This window comes from Panthera pardus, unplaced genomic scaffold (assembly GCF_024362965.1).
Source record: "Panthera pardus isolate Hobbes unplaced genomic scaffold, ASM2436296v1 HiC_scaffold_27, whole genome shotgun sequence".
Taxonomy (NCBI): domain Eukaryota; kingdom Metazoa; phylum Chordata; class Mammalia; order Carnivora; family Felidae; genus Panthera; species Panthera pardus.
In genome coordinates, this window is record NW_026526843.1 from 45,299,603 (window position 1) to 45,312,855 (window position 13,253).

Genomic DNA, 13,253 nt, shown 5'->3' on the forward strand with positions numbered 1-13,253 from the left:
AAGTTTCTGGTGGGAAAATTTAGATCAGTGCAGACATGTAAAGGCCAAGTAGTCTTAATGGAGGGACGTGGCTATGTATAATATTGATTTATGGTGGGAGGTAGGAAGAGTGTTTAATTCCATGAAAGGAATGTTAATGAGGTAAGGAGAATGCTGGGAAGAGATGCAGGGACCAGAGGGGGAGAGGATGATGAGTAGTAAGTATGGATATTGAACATCTCCAAGAAGACTGGAATTAATTACATAAGCAGTCGTCCAGGCTGGAGCACTAGGTAGCAGGCCCATCATTGCTAGATGTTTAGTTCTTAGGTGACATGCTGTTACATAGATATTGTCCAACAGATCTAAAAACATAGAAAGTGGTGATGATAACTGAGAAATAGTGGACAGTGATCTGTGGGTTGTTAGACAAGGGAAAATCATAGTTGCTGCAGTTGTGGGGGGGTCACAATGGGAAGTGATGTGGGTGTAGTTATAGGGATGGTTTCATTCCTAGGTCCCAATTGTTAAGCACAGTAGAGTCTTAGGATTTTGTGAATGGATAATTTCCTCTCAGGTACCAGGAAGGGAAATTAAATGGTGTGGCACCAGTTGGAGTAAATCAACTAACTTATAGGCTGTTAGCTTGCACAAAGAGGGCACGCGTGAAGGTGGAAAAGAGTGGGTCAAGAACAAATATAAATGATATACCTGGAATTCCTTGAAGCATCAGGGATAGATAATGGAGACTGCCAATAAGCTTTTGTTCCTCACAAGGTGTCTTTATCTTGTATAAGAGAGGATCTGAAATTACAGGGACATAGACAAGCAAGATGGGTGGGATCTTCAATTAAGCAGTCAACAATAACCATGGTGGCATTTGTATGTAGGTAGGGAACAGAAGCCTTATATATTGAAAAGAGATGTAAAGGAGAGAGAAAAGAGGGCAGTTGGGAAAATTATAGGGCATCCAGATGGTCATCCAGGTGAGGTGGAAGAGCCAGGGGTTGAGTTTAGAAACAGAGAAGAGGTTAGAATCTTTACTTGGTGGGTTTTGGCATGGGATTGTAGTGGCAGAACATCTTAGAGAATCAACATGGAGGCTTGAACTGCCAAGTTATGCTGAGATCAGTATTTATCTAATTGGTAGGTTTATAGTCTTTGAGCACCGGGGTGCCTGTGGGAAGCCCAGGGCAGCTTTTAGGAACGTTTCGTATGTTCAGCTGGTGCTTGTTCATTCAGACAGATTAGAAAATGCGGAGGTAGAAAGGAGAAAATAGAATCACAAATGAGCATCACATCCAATCACCGTTCTGAGTATGTCCTTCCAGACACCTTTTCCGTAGAACATGACTGCATTGCTCATAGCTGCTTCCTTCCTTCCACGGCTGTTGGGTTAAGACTGTTACTTCTGAGGTGACAGTCATTGTCTGTGTCATTGTCTGTTATTGGCTTGTGGATGATGCCTGTAAGGACTCTATGTGGTAGAGGCTGGGAACTCCTGACATGAATCCTGAGCTAGCTTCAAGACCTTGAGGCAAAGTTATAAATTTGAAAAATTATTACAAAAGTGGCTGAGTATTTTCCTTTTGCCCCCCCCCCCCACTCAGGAGTTACAGTGTAATTTTTATGGAGAAACTGTGAACTACTTGAACATTTCAAACAATTGGGATAAAAAGGAGTCCAAGTATTTTGGCATTGAGTTGAAAGTAAAATTCCAGATTCAAGCCACAAGCCAAGTAAGGCACAGAGAGGACAAGCAGAACCACAATGCTCCACATTTTTGGGCCTTTGGCATATAGTCTCTTGTGTGCTAGGGGTGCCTGTTTATTATAATGAGAGTCACATTCATTGTCATCTTGGATCCTGTAGTGGCTCCTCATTTGATATCACTGAAATGAGGTAGATCCAGAGCTTGTATCCTATTTAATGATGCTGACTTTTTGTACTCCCAAGTATTCATAGCATTCCCAAGTTGGAATATGTTGTCTCCACAATCTGAAGTGGTCTGTCAGCTTGGTCATGTATCCAAACTGATGATGGATAGATGAAAATGATGTAATGTGTCTTCTGTTTTCATAGTGTTGTTTCAATATGCCTAAGCTACTATACCCCTAAACACTTCACTGATACGAATTTGTGATGGGTTTATCTCCCACTCTCTGGAGCATATGTGTTTTACTAAGGACTCTAATGTACCTGCTAGTTTTTTCTCATATGATCCAATTAACATGATATCATCTATACAGTAAAACAAAAGGATGTTTTGCAGAATGTCCACATGTTCCACATCTCTTCAGACTATGTTGTAACACAATGTGAGTATTAACATGTACCTGGGACAAAGTCACAAATTAATATGTTGTTTAAATCATGTGAATGTAAACTGCATCTGGACCTTTTTCATGGTTAAGATGAGAAAAAATACATTTGTTAGAACAATAGCCACATAGCATGTACTCGAAGCCATGTTAATCTGCTCTAGCAAAGATGTAACACTCAACACAGAAGCTGCAATTGGAGCTAATACTTATTTCAGTTTGTGGTAGTTTACTTTCTTCTTTCATAATGCCTCTGGTCCAGATTTATGAATAAAATGGGAAAATGAGGGGTGCCTATGTGGCTCAGTAGGTTAAGAGTCTGACTTCAACTCAGGTTATGATCTCGCGATTCGTGAGTTCAAGCCCCGCATTCGAGCCCTGCCTTGGGCTCTGTGCTAACAGCCCAGAGACTAGAGCCTGCTTTGGATTCTGTGTATGTGTCTCTCTCTCTGCCTCTCCCCTGCTCACACTCTCTTACTCTCTGTCTCCCTCAAGAATAAATAAACATTTAAAAAAATGGAAAATTATGGGAAACGTTATTTAAGTCCATCATCCTTTAAGTCTTTAAGGTGGCAACAAATTTCTGCCACTCTCCACTGGATTTTGTATGCTTTTTTATTTGGTGTCTTGACTGAAATGTAGAGCTTCAAAGGCTTCCCCTTGGATTTCCCTAGAATGATAACTTTTTCCTCACAGGCTAAGGAACAAATGTGGAGGTTCTGCCACCTTTTATTTATATCCATTTTAACTATATATTTGTGGATCAGGAAGATGACAAGCAGATTATATCATGAAGATTATTAGAATATCAGTGAGCCAGACATGGACAGACTCATTAGAACTGCAATGAGTCCGCCTGGGCTAATTCATATTCTCCCTTGCCAACAGAAGACCATGAATAGGCTTCAGGCCTTCAGACATCAATGTCAACTAGAGTCCTAGGTCCCAAAGCTAAAAATGCCCCCAGTGCACAGTTAGCTAAGGAAATGGCCGTAGGTCCCTTTGGAAAAAGACCAAGAACCATTAATATATAAACTTGCTATAGAGTTGCAGTGTCCTTCTTTCTGTGTACCTGATATCTGTGTTATCCCTGCAGGCTGACAAGATAATATACTCAGGGGAGTAAATCTGTTGGATTAAATGCTAAAGGGGGAGTCAGCAGGTATGTGCCCCATATTCAGACCCATCAGTTTTTGTAGCATATGAGGTAGGTCAAATCCTCTCTCACCATATTCAGTGCCTAATAAATTCCAACTCTTATCTTACAGTGAATTAAATGTCCCACGGTGCCTTTGAGTAATTTTGGAATACAAGGCCCATAAAAATATTTAGACCCTCACCCAAACATTCTAGAATGGAATTTTTATTTTATTTTTTATAAAAATGCTTATTTAAAAATTTTTAATGTCAGTATAGCTAACACACTATATTACATTAGTTTCAGGTGTACAGTACAATGATTCAACAATTCTATACATGACCCACTACTCATCATGACAAGTGCACTCTTTAATCTCCATTACCTATTTAACCCATTCCTCCATGCACTTACCTTCTGGTAACCATCATTTTGTTCTCTAGAGTTAAGAGTCTGTTTCTTGGTTTTTCTTTTTCACTCTCTTTTTTTCCCTTTGCTCTTTTGTTTTGTGTCTTAAATTCCACATATAAGCAAAATTATGTGGTACTTATCTTTCTGCGACTGACTTATTCCACTTAGTATTATACTCTCTAGCTCCATCTACATCATTGCAAATGGTTAGATTTCATTCTTTTAGTGGATGAAAAATCTTCCATTATATAATACACTACTTCTTTATCCATTCATCTATCAATGGATACATGGGCTGTTTCCATAATTTGTCTATTGTAGATAATGCTGCTATAAATATCTCTGTGCATGTATCCCTTAGAATTAGTGTTTTTGTGTTTTTTGGGTAAATAGTGCCATTACTGGATCTTAGGGTAGTTCTATTTTTAATTTTTTGAGGAATCTCCATACCATTTTCCACACTGGTTGCACCAAGTTGCATTCCTACCAACAATGCATAATGGTTTATTTTTTTCTAATGTTTATTTATTTCAACAGAGAGAGAGACAGAAGGGGAGGGACAGAGAGAGGGAGAGAGACAATCCCAAGCAGGCCCTGTGCTGACAGCAGGACTCAATCTCACAAACTAGGAGATCATGACCTGAGCCAAAATCAACAGTCAGAGGCTCAACCAACTGAACCACCCAGGCACCCCATAGTGTTTCTTTTTCTCCACAATTCTCAAAACACTTGTTTCTTGTGTTTTTGATTTTGAACCATTCTGACAGGTGTAAGCTGGTATCTCATTGTAGTTTTGGTTTGCATTTCCCGATGGTGAGTGATATTGAGCATCTCTTTATATGCCTGTTGGCCATCTGGGTGTCATCTTTGGAGAAATGTCTGTTCAAGCCTTCTGCCCATTTTTTAACAGGATTATTTGTTTTTGGGGGATGTTAAGGTATATACTTTTTTCTATATTTTGAATACTAATGCTTTATTGGATATGTCATTTACAAATATTTTCTCCCATTCCATAGGTTGCCTTTTAGTTTTGTTGATTGTTTCCTTTGCTGTGCAGATATTTATTTTGATGTAGTCTCAATAGTTTATTTTTGATTTTATTTCCCTTGTCTCAGGAGACATATCTAGAAAAATGATGCTATGGCTAATGTGAGAGACTTTACTGCCTATGCTCTCTTCCAGTATTTGTATGGTTTAAGGTCTCACATTTAGGTTTTTAATCCATTTTTATTTTATTTTTGTGTATAGTGTAAGAAAGTGGTCCAATTTCATTCTTTTGCATGTAGCTGACCAGTTTTTGCAACACAATTTGTTGAATAGACTGTCTTTTTACCATTGGATATTCTTTCCTGCTTTGTCAAAGATTAATTGACCATATAATTGTGAGTTTATTTGGGGGTTTTCCACTCTGTTCCATTGATCTATTTTTATGCCAGTACCATATTCTTTTGATTACTACAGCTTTGTACTGCAACTTGAATTTTGGAATTGTGATGCCTCCAGCTTTGCTTTTCTTCTTCAAGATTGCTTTGGCTATTCTTTTGTGGTTCCCTACAAATTTGAGGATTGTTTGCTTTGTATCTGTGAAAAAAGACTGTTGGTATTTTGATAGGGATTGCATTGAATGTATAGATTGCTTTGGGTGGAATAGACATTTTAACAATATTTGTTCTTTTAATCCATGAGCATGGAATATCTTTGTATTTATTTGTATCATCTTCAATTTCCTTCATTAGTGTGTTATAGTTTTCAGAGTACAGGTCATTCACCAATTTGCTTAAGTTTGTTCCTAGGCATCTTATTATTTTTGATGCAATTATAAATGGGATTGTTTTCTTAATTTCTCTTTCTGGTGTTTCATTTTTAGTGTATAGAAATGCAACAGATTTCTGCAAATGGATTTTGTATCCTGTGATTTTACTGAATTTATTTATCAATTCTAGTAGTTTTTTGGTGGAGTCTTTCAGGTTTTCTCTATATAGAATCATGTCATGTGAAAATTATAAAACTTTGACTTCTTCCTTATCAATTTGGATATATTTTATTCCTTTTTGTTGTTTTATTGCTGTGGCTGGGACTTCCAGTAGTATGTTGAAAAAAAGTGGTGAGAGTGGACATCCTTGTCTGGCTCTGACCTTAGGGGGAAAGCTCTCAGTTTTTCTCCATTGAGTAGAATGTTCACTGTGGATTTTTCAGATATGGCCTTTATTATGTTGAGGTATGTTCCCTCCAAACCTACTTGATTGAAGGTTTTATCATAAATGGATATTGTACTTTGTCAAATGCTTTTTCTGCATCTATTGAAATGATCATAGGGTTTTTGCCCTTTCTCTTACTGATGTGATGTATCACATTGATTGATTTGTGAATATTGAACCACCCTCGCATGTTGGGAATAAATCCTACTTGATCATAATTAATGATTTTTTAATGTCTCGTTGGATTCAGTTTGCTAGTATTTTGTTGCGGATTTTTGCATCTGTTTGTCAGAGATACTGGTCTGTAGTTCTCTTTTTTCTGTGGTATCTTCATCTGGTTTGGGTATCCGGTTAGTACTGGTCTCATAGAATGGATTTGGAAGTTTTCCTTATTCTTCTATTGTTTGCAATAGTTTGAGAAGATTAGTTATTAACTCTTTTTTAAGTGTTTGGTAGAATTCACTTTGAGGCATTCTGTTCCTGGACTTTATTGGGATTTTTTTTTTTTTTTGATTACTGATTCAATCTCAGTACTGATTCAATTCAGCCTGTTCAAATTTTCTATTACTTCCTGTTTCAGTTTTGGTAGGTTATATATTTCTAGAAATTATCCATTTCTTCTAGGTTGTCTAATTTATTAGCAAATGCTTGTTCATATTCTCTTGCACTCATTTGTACTTCTATGGTGTTGTTATTTCTCCTCTTTCATTTGCGATTTTGTTTGAGTCTTCTCTCTCCCTCCTTCTCTTTCTGTCTCTCTCTCTCTCTCTTGCTGATGAGTCTAATTAGAAGTTTATCAATTTTGTTAACTTTTTCTTTTTTTTAATTTTTTTTAACATTTATTTACTTTTGAGACAGAAAGAGACAGAGCATGAACAGGGGAGGGGCAGAGAGAGAGGGAGACACAGAATCTGAAACAGGCTCCAGGCTCTGAGCTGTCAGCACAGAGCCCGACGCGGGGCTCGAACTCACGGACCGTGAGATCATGACCTGAGCCGAAGTCGGACGCTTAACCGACCAAGCCACCCAGGCGCCCCTCAATTTTGTTAACTTTTTCAAAGAACGTGCTCCTGGTTTCATCGATCTGTTATACTGCTTTTTAGTTTCTATATCTTTATTATTAATAAATCTAAACAAATAATTTCTAATCTTTATTATTTCCTTCTGTTGTTTTTTGGGTTTTGTTTCTTTTTCTAGCTCCTTTAGGTGTAAGGTTAGGTTATTTATTTGGAATTTTTCTTGCTTCTTTTTTTTTAAATCTGATATTTTAGATTTACTTATTTATTTACTTACTTTATTTATTTATTTATTTAAATTCAAGTTAGTTAACATACAGTGTAGTATTGGTTTCAGGAGCAGATCCCAGTGATTCATCACTTACATATAACACACAGTGCTCATCCCAACAAGTGCCCTCCTTAATGCCCATCACCCATTTAGCCCATTCCCCCCCACACCTCCCCTCCAGGAACCCTCAGTTAGTTCTTTGTATTTAAGAGTCTCTTATGGCTTCCATCCCTCTCTGTTTTTATCTTATTTTTTCTGCCCTTACCCTAGGTTCATCTGTTGTGTTTCTTAAATTCCACATATGAGTGAAATAATATGATATTTGTCTTTCTCTGACTGACTTATTTCGCTTAGCTTAATACATTCTAGTTCCAACCATTTTGTTGCAAATGGCAAGATTTCATTCTTGTTGGTTGCCAAGTAATATCATATATATATATATATATATATATATGCGCCAAGTAATATCATATATATATATATATGTATATGCGCCAAGTAATATCATATATATATATATATATATATATATATATATATATATATATATATATGACATCTTCTTTATCCATTCATCAGTAGACGGACATTTGGGCTATTTCCATAATTTGGCTATTGTTGATAGTGCTGCTATAAACATTGGGGCACATGTGCCCCTTCCAATCAGCATTTTTGTATCCTTTGGATAAACACCTAGTAGTACAATTACTGGGTCGTAAGGTAGTTCTGACATAAGCCTGTATTGCTATAAACTTTCCTCTTGGAACCATTTTTGCTGAATCCCAAAGGTTTTGGACTGTTGTGTTTTCATTTTTGTTTGTTTCGGTGTACTTTTTGATTTCTTCCTTGATTTCTTGGTTGACTCATTCATTGTTTAGTAGCATGCTATTTAACCTCCATGTATTTGTGGTCTTTCCAGATTTTTTCTTGTGGTTGACTTAGTTTCATAGCATTGCAGTCAGAAAAGATGCATGGTATGACTTCAATCTTTTGTGAGCTAATATGTGATCTATTCTGGAACATGTTCCATGTGCACTTGAAAGGAATGTGTATTCTGCTGTTTTAGAATGGAATGTTCTGAATATATGTGTTAAATCCATCTGGTCCAGTGTGCTGTGTAAAGCCACTGCTTCCTTGTTGACTTTTTGTTTGGATGACTTGTCCACTGATGTAAGCGGGGTGTTAATGTTATTATATCACTATTGATTAGTATCTTTACCTTTATTATTAACAGTTTTATGTATTTTGGTGCTTTCATGTTGGGTGCATAAATATTTATGATTGTTACATCTTCTTGGTGGATAGTCCCCTTTATCATATAGTGTCCTTTGTGTCTTTTACAGTCTTTGTTTTATGTCTCTTTTGTCTGATATAAGTATTGCTACTCTGGCTTTATTTTCAAATCCATTTGCATGGCAAATATATCTCTATCCCCTCACTTTCAATGTGCAGGTGTCTTTAAGTCTGAAATGCATCTATTGTAGGCTGGATACCAATGACTCTTGTTTCTTTATCCACTCTGTCACCCTGTGTCTTTTGATTGGAGCATTTACTCTATTTACACTCAAAGTAATTATTGATAGATATATTTATTGTCATCTTGTTACTTGTTTTTTGTTTGTTCTGTGATCCTTTCTTCTCTTTCTTTCATGGTTTGTTAGTTTTCTTTAGTGATATACTTGGATTCCTTTTTCTTTATTCTTTGCCTATCTACTAATGGTTTTTGATTTGTGGTTACTATTAAGTTTGCATATAAAATCTGTATATAGAAGTCTATATTAAGTTGATGGTTGCTTAAGTTCAAACCTCTTCTTTTCTCCTCTCTCCCCCCAAAAAAATTTAGGTATATGGTGTTATATTTTACAAACTTTTATTTTGTGAATCCCTTGAATTATTTTTGTAGAAATACCTATTTTTGTTGATTTTGTGTTTTCTACTTTTCATACTCTGACTTATGGCCTTTCTTTTCCACTCAAAGTGTCCCCTTTAATATTTTTTATAGGGGTGGTTTAATGGTCATGAACTATAGTTTTTGTTTATCTGGGAAACTCTTATCTCCCCTTCTATTCTGAATGATAACCTTGCTGGATAGAGCATTCTTGGCTACAGATTTTTTTTCTTTTCAGCACTTTGAATACATCATGCCACTTCTTTCTTGACTGAAAACTTTCTGCTGAAAAATTAGAAACAAGAGTTTGCCTTGTGTATAACTGTCATCTTATCTCTTGCTACTTAAATTACTATGTATCTTGGTGTGGACCTCCTGGGGTTGGTTTTGTTGGGGGATCCCTGTTCCTCCTGGATCTGGATATCTGTTTCCTTCCAAAAACTAGATACATTTTCAGCTATTATTTCTTCAAATAAATTTTGGGCTCCCTTTTCTCTCTTCTTCTTCTGGGATCCCTAAATGTGAACATTATTATGTTTAATGGAATCACTGAGTTAATAGTCCTTAAGTCTATTATCATTTTGCATAATTTTTTTTCTCTCACCTGCTCAGCTTGATTACTTTCCATGAGTCTGTCTTCCAGGTCACTAATTCATTCCTCTGCTTCCTCTAACTTGCTATTTATTCCATCCAATGTATTTTTAATTTCATTTATTGTGCTTTTCATCTCTAATTTGTTCTTTTTGTCTCTTTGTTAAGAGTCTCACTGATGTCCTCCATTTTTTTCCCAAGTCCAGTGAGTGTCTTTATGATCATTGTTTTAAATTCTCTATCAGGCATGTTACTAATATCCATTTCACTTAGGTCTCTTGCTGTGGTTTTGTCCTGTTCTTTCATTTGTGGCATATTCTTCTGTCTCCTCAGTTTGCCTAACTCTCTGTGTTTGTTTCTCAGTATTAGAAAAGGCAGTTCTGTCTCTCGCTTTTGAAAGTAGTGGGCAGAACCTGAACTTTTAATTGGGTGGCACTTGTTCTTCTCCACAGGAAACATGTAGCTCTCAGGGAGACCTGGGCAAGCTTGGGCCACTCCACAAAGCAAGCACAGGTGGGCAGGTGGGAGCATGGTGCTGTAAGCTGTGCATACCAGTACTCCTCTACCAGGGATGCACAGCTGCTGTGAAGACCAGGGTGGTAGAATGAAGCTATTTTAGAGAAAATCTTTCCTGGAGAAAAGTTTTAATGAGTGACTGTATTAAAAGGGAATTCAAACACTTGATCTAGTCTATTCAGTACACACGCGCACACACACACACACACACCAGATGTCAAACTAAATTCTCAGACCCTTCTTGTAGGATAAAATCTTCTACAATCATGTTAAGTAGATCTATTAATCTACCTATCTAATCTATCTATATATGTAGAGAGAAAGGGAGAAAGAGAGAGAGAGAGAGAGAGAGAGAGCAAGTAGGGGAGAGGGGCAGAGGGAGAGAGAGAATCTTAAGCATTAAACAGACCCCATGCTCAGAATGGGGCCCAATATGGGGCTCAATCCTACTACCCTGAGATCATGACTGGAGCCAAAATCAAAATCAAGAGTCAAACACTCAACTAACTGAGCCACCTAAGTGATATGTGTGTGTGTGTGTGTGTGTGTGTGTGTGTGTGTATAATATTACATTATTATATATTATATCATTATATTATTATTATATATTTTATTCTATAGAGAGAGAACAAGTAAGGAAGAAGGCTAAATTTTTCTTTTAAATGCTTGTGTGAAGTAGTACTCTTTAGCAATAAATTAAAATGGCTACAGTGACATTTATTCTCACATTCTTTACATCCAGAAAATAATTATTAGCTGGGTGGTAAGATTAGTTCTAAAAGTTAAAAATCTTCTAATGCACACTGTTACTTGTGCAATTACATTTATTTAACTTCATTGTCACTTGAGTGGAGAGAATAGTCTCTAGCTGAAAGAACTCTAGATGAGACCTAAGCTGATATTTCTTAAAGTAAGAGCTACATGGTGCTGTAAAGAGAATGGACAGCACAAAATATAAAAATCAGAGATCAGGAAGACACATGAAACAAGAGGGAATGAGGTGTGGAAATTGTTCCATGACTCCAAACTCCATTGGGTGATTGAGTGATGAATACCAAAATTTGTTCTTCCTTCAACCAATCATAGAAATTAAATTTATGTTATGGAAAACACTTTCCTATAGTTCTCAAGCATTGAGAACCTTCTGAAACTTTCTAGATATTTATGTAGCATAGGAATCATTAAGAGTAATTTTGGCAGAGGTCTGGATACTAAATTATATGGTAGGATGTTGCCTTCAGACGCTCTGTAGACCAAAAAGAAAAGTTGTGTGTGTGTGTGTGTGTGTGTGTGTGTGTGTGTGTGTGTGTGTATGATGGTGGTGGGGAGCAGAGAACAAGAAAGAGAATATATGAAGGTGTATACTGAAACAAATATTAGTCATACACAGATATTTTCTGTAAAAGCTCTGTATAGCCTCCTTTCACTTAACTATATATTTGGCAACTTTTCATGTCAATACAAATTTACTTCTATAACATCAATTCCCAATTGATACATTCTATGCTATCATAATGTTATCTATAACCTTTACTGCTTAAACAATTAAGAAATATGTGAATTGTCTTATATTTTAGTTGTAACCCTGATTTGCTATACACTCTGTACTCAGTATTTTTATATATTCTCCACATATATTTTATGTTTGTATATAATTCAAATGCTATATCTATATGTTTATTTTTATGTATTTATTTATTTTTACTTGATCAGGCCTGAGACGGAGACCACAGTAATGTCTTTTTATTTATTTATTTATTTATTTTTATTTATTTATAATATGAAATTTATTGTCAAATTGGTTTCCATACAACACCCAGTGTTCATCCCAACAGGTGCCGTCCTCAATACCCATCACCCACCCACCCCTCCCTCCCACCCCCCATAAACCCTCAGTTTGTTCTCAGTTTGTAGGAGTCTCTTATGTTTTGGCTCCCTCCCTCTCTAACCATTATATTTATATGTATATATTTTTATTTAAAACTAAGTCTACTTAGATTCATTTTTATGCCAGTTACATTACTTATATGCCACTAAATCATGTTTTAATGTTCTGATGGCTTTAAGTATATTGTGTTTGATGATAAAATTTTAATTCCCCCATATTATTCTCCCAAAAAGCATATTATATTTCACTGTAAATATAATGAAAGGACCACTGGTAGGCCTTTTTTTTTAAGCATATTTATTTATTTTGAGAGAGACAGAGACAGGACAAGTGGGGGAAGGGCAGAAATAGAAGAGAGAGTGAGAATCCCAAGCAGGCTTTGCGCTGCCAGCACAGAGCCTGATGCGGGGCTCAAACCCACGAAGCCACAAGACCATGACCTGAGCTGAAAGAGTCAGACGCTTAACTGACTGAGTCACCCAGGCACACTGGTATGCTTTTTTTTAAGCTGATTTCTCAGATATGCAAAGATATATTCCTTTGTTTCTTTTTGGCATCTCTGAACTCCCCCTTAGACCTTTTCCACATGCCCCCACCTGCATCTTCTTTCTATTATTTGGGGAGTTGGTAGTTAAAACTTAGTTGAGGCAATAGTGTCCTCCCTGTGGCCAAGTGATGGAAACGCATCATTTCAATCAGTAAAGTAAAAACAATGGAATAGTTAATTACATTAGTGAGGTTCAGTTTACATTTTTTAAATGGGATTAATGAGCTCAATATAACATCACTGGTGTGAGAAGATGAAAATTATGGAAAATGTCTAGCCTACAGCAGGCTTTCATCAATTGTTACTCTGTCATATCCCACCTCCTCTCTCCTGTGAAATAAATTACTTTGGCACTCACTCAGCATTACTGTCATAGAGAGCAATGGTAAGAGTTGGAAAGGAAAGTGCGCGCTCATTGTCATAATGTATGACTGAGATTTGGTGGAATTTTTTGTATTATGACATGTCACCAAATGGAGTTGGGGAATG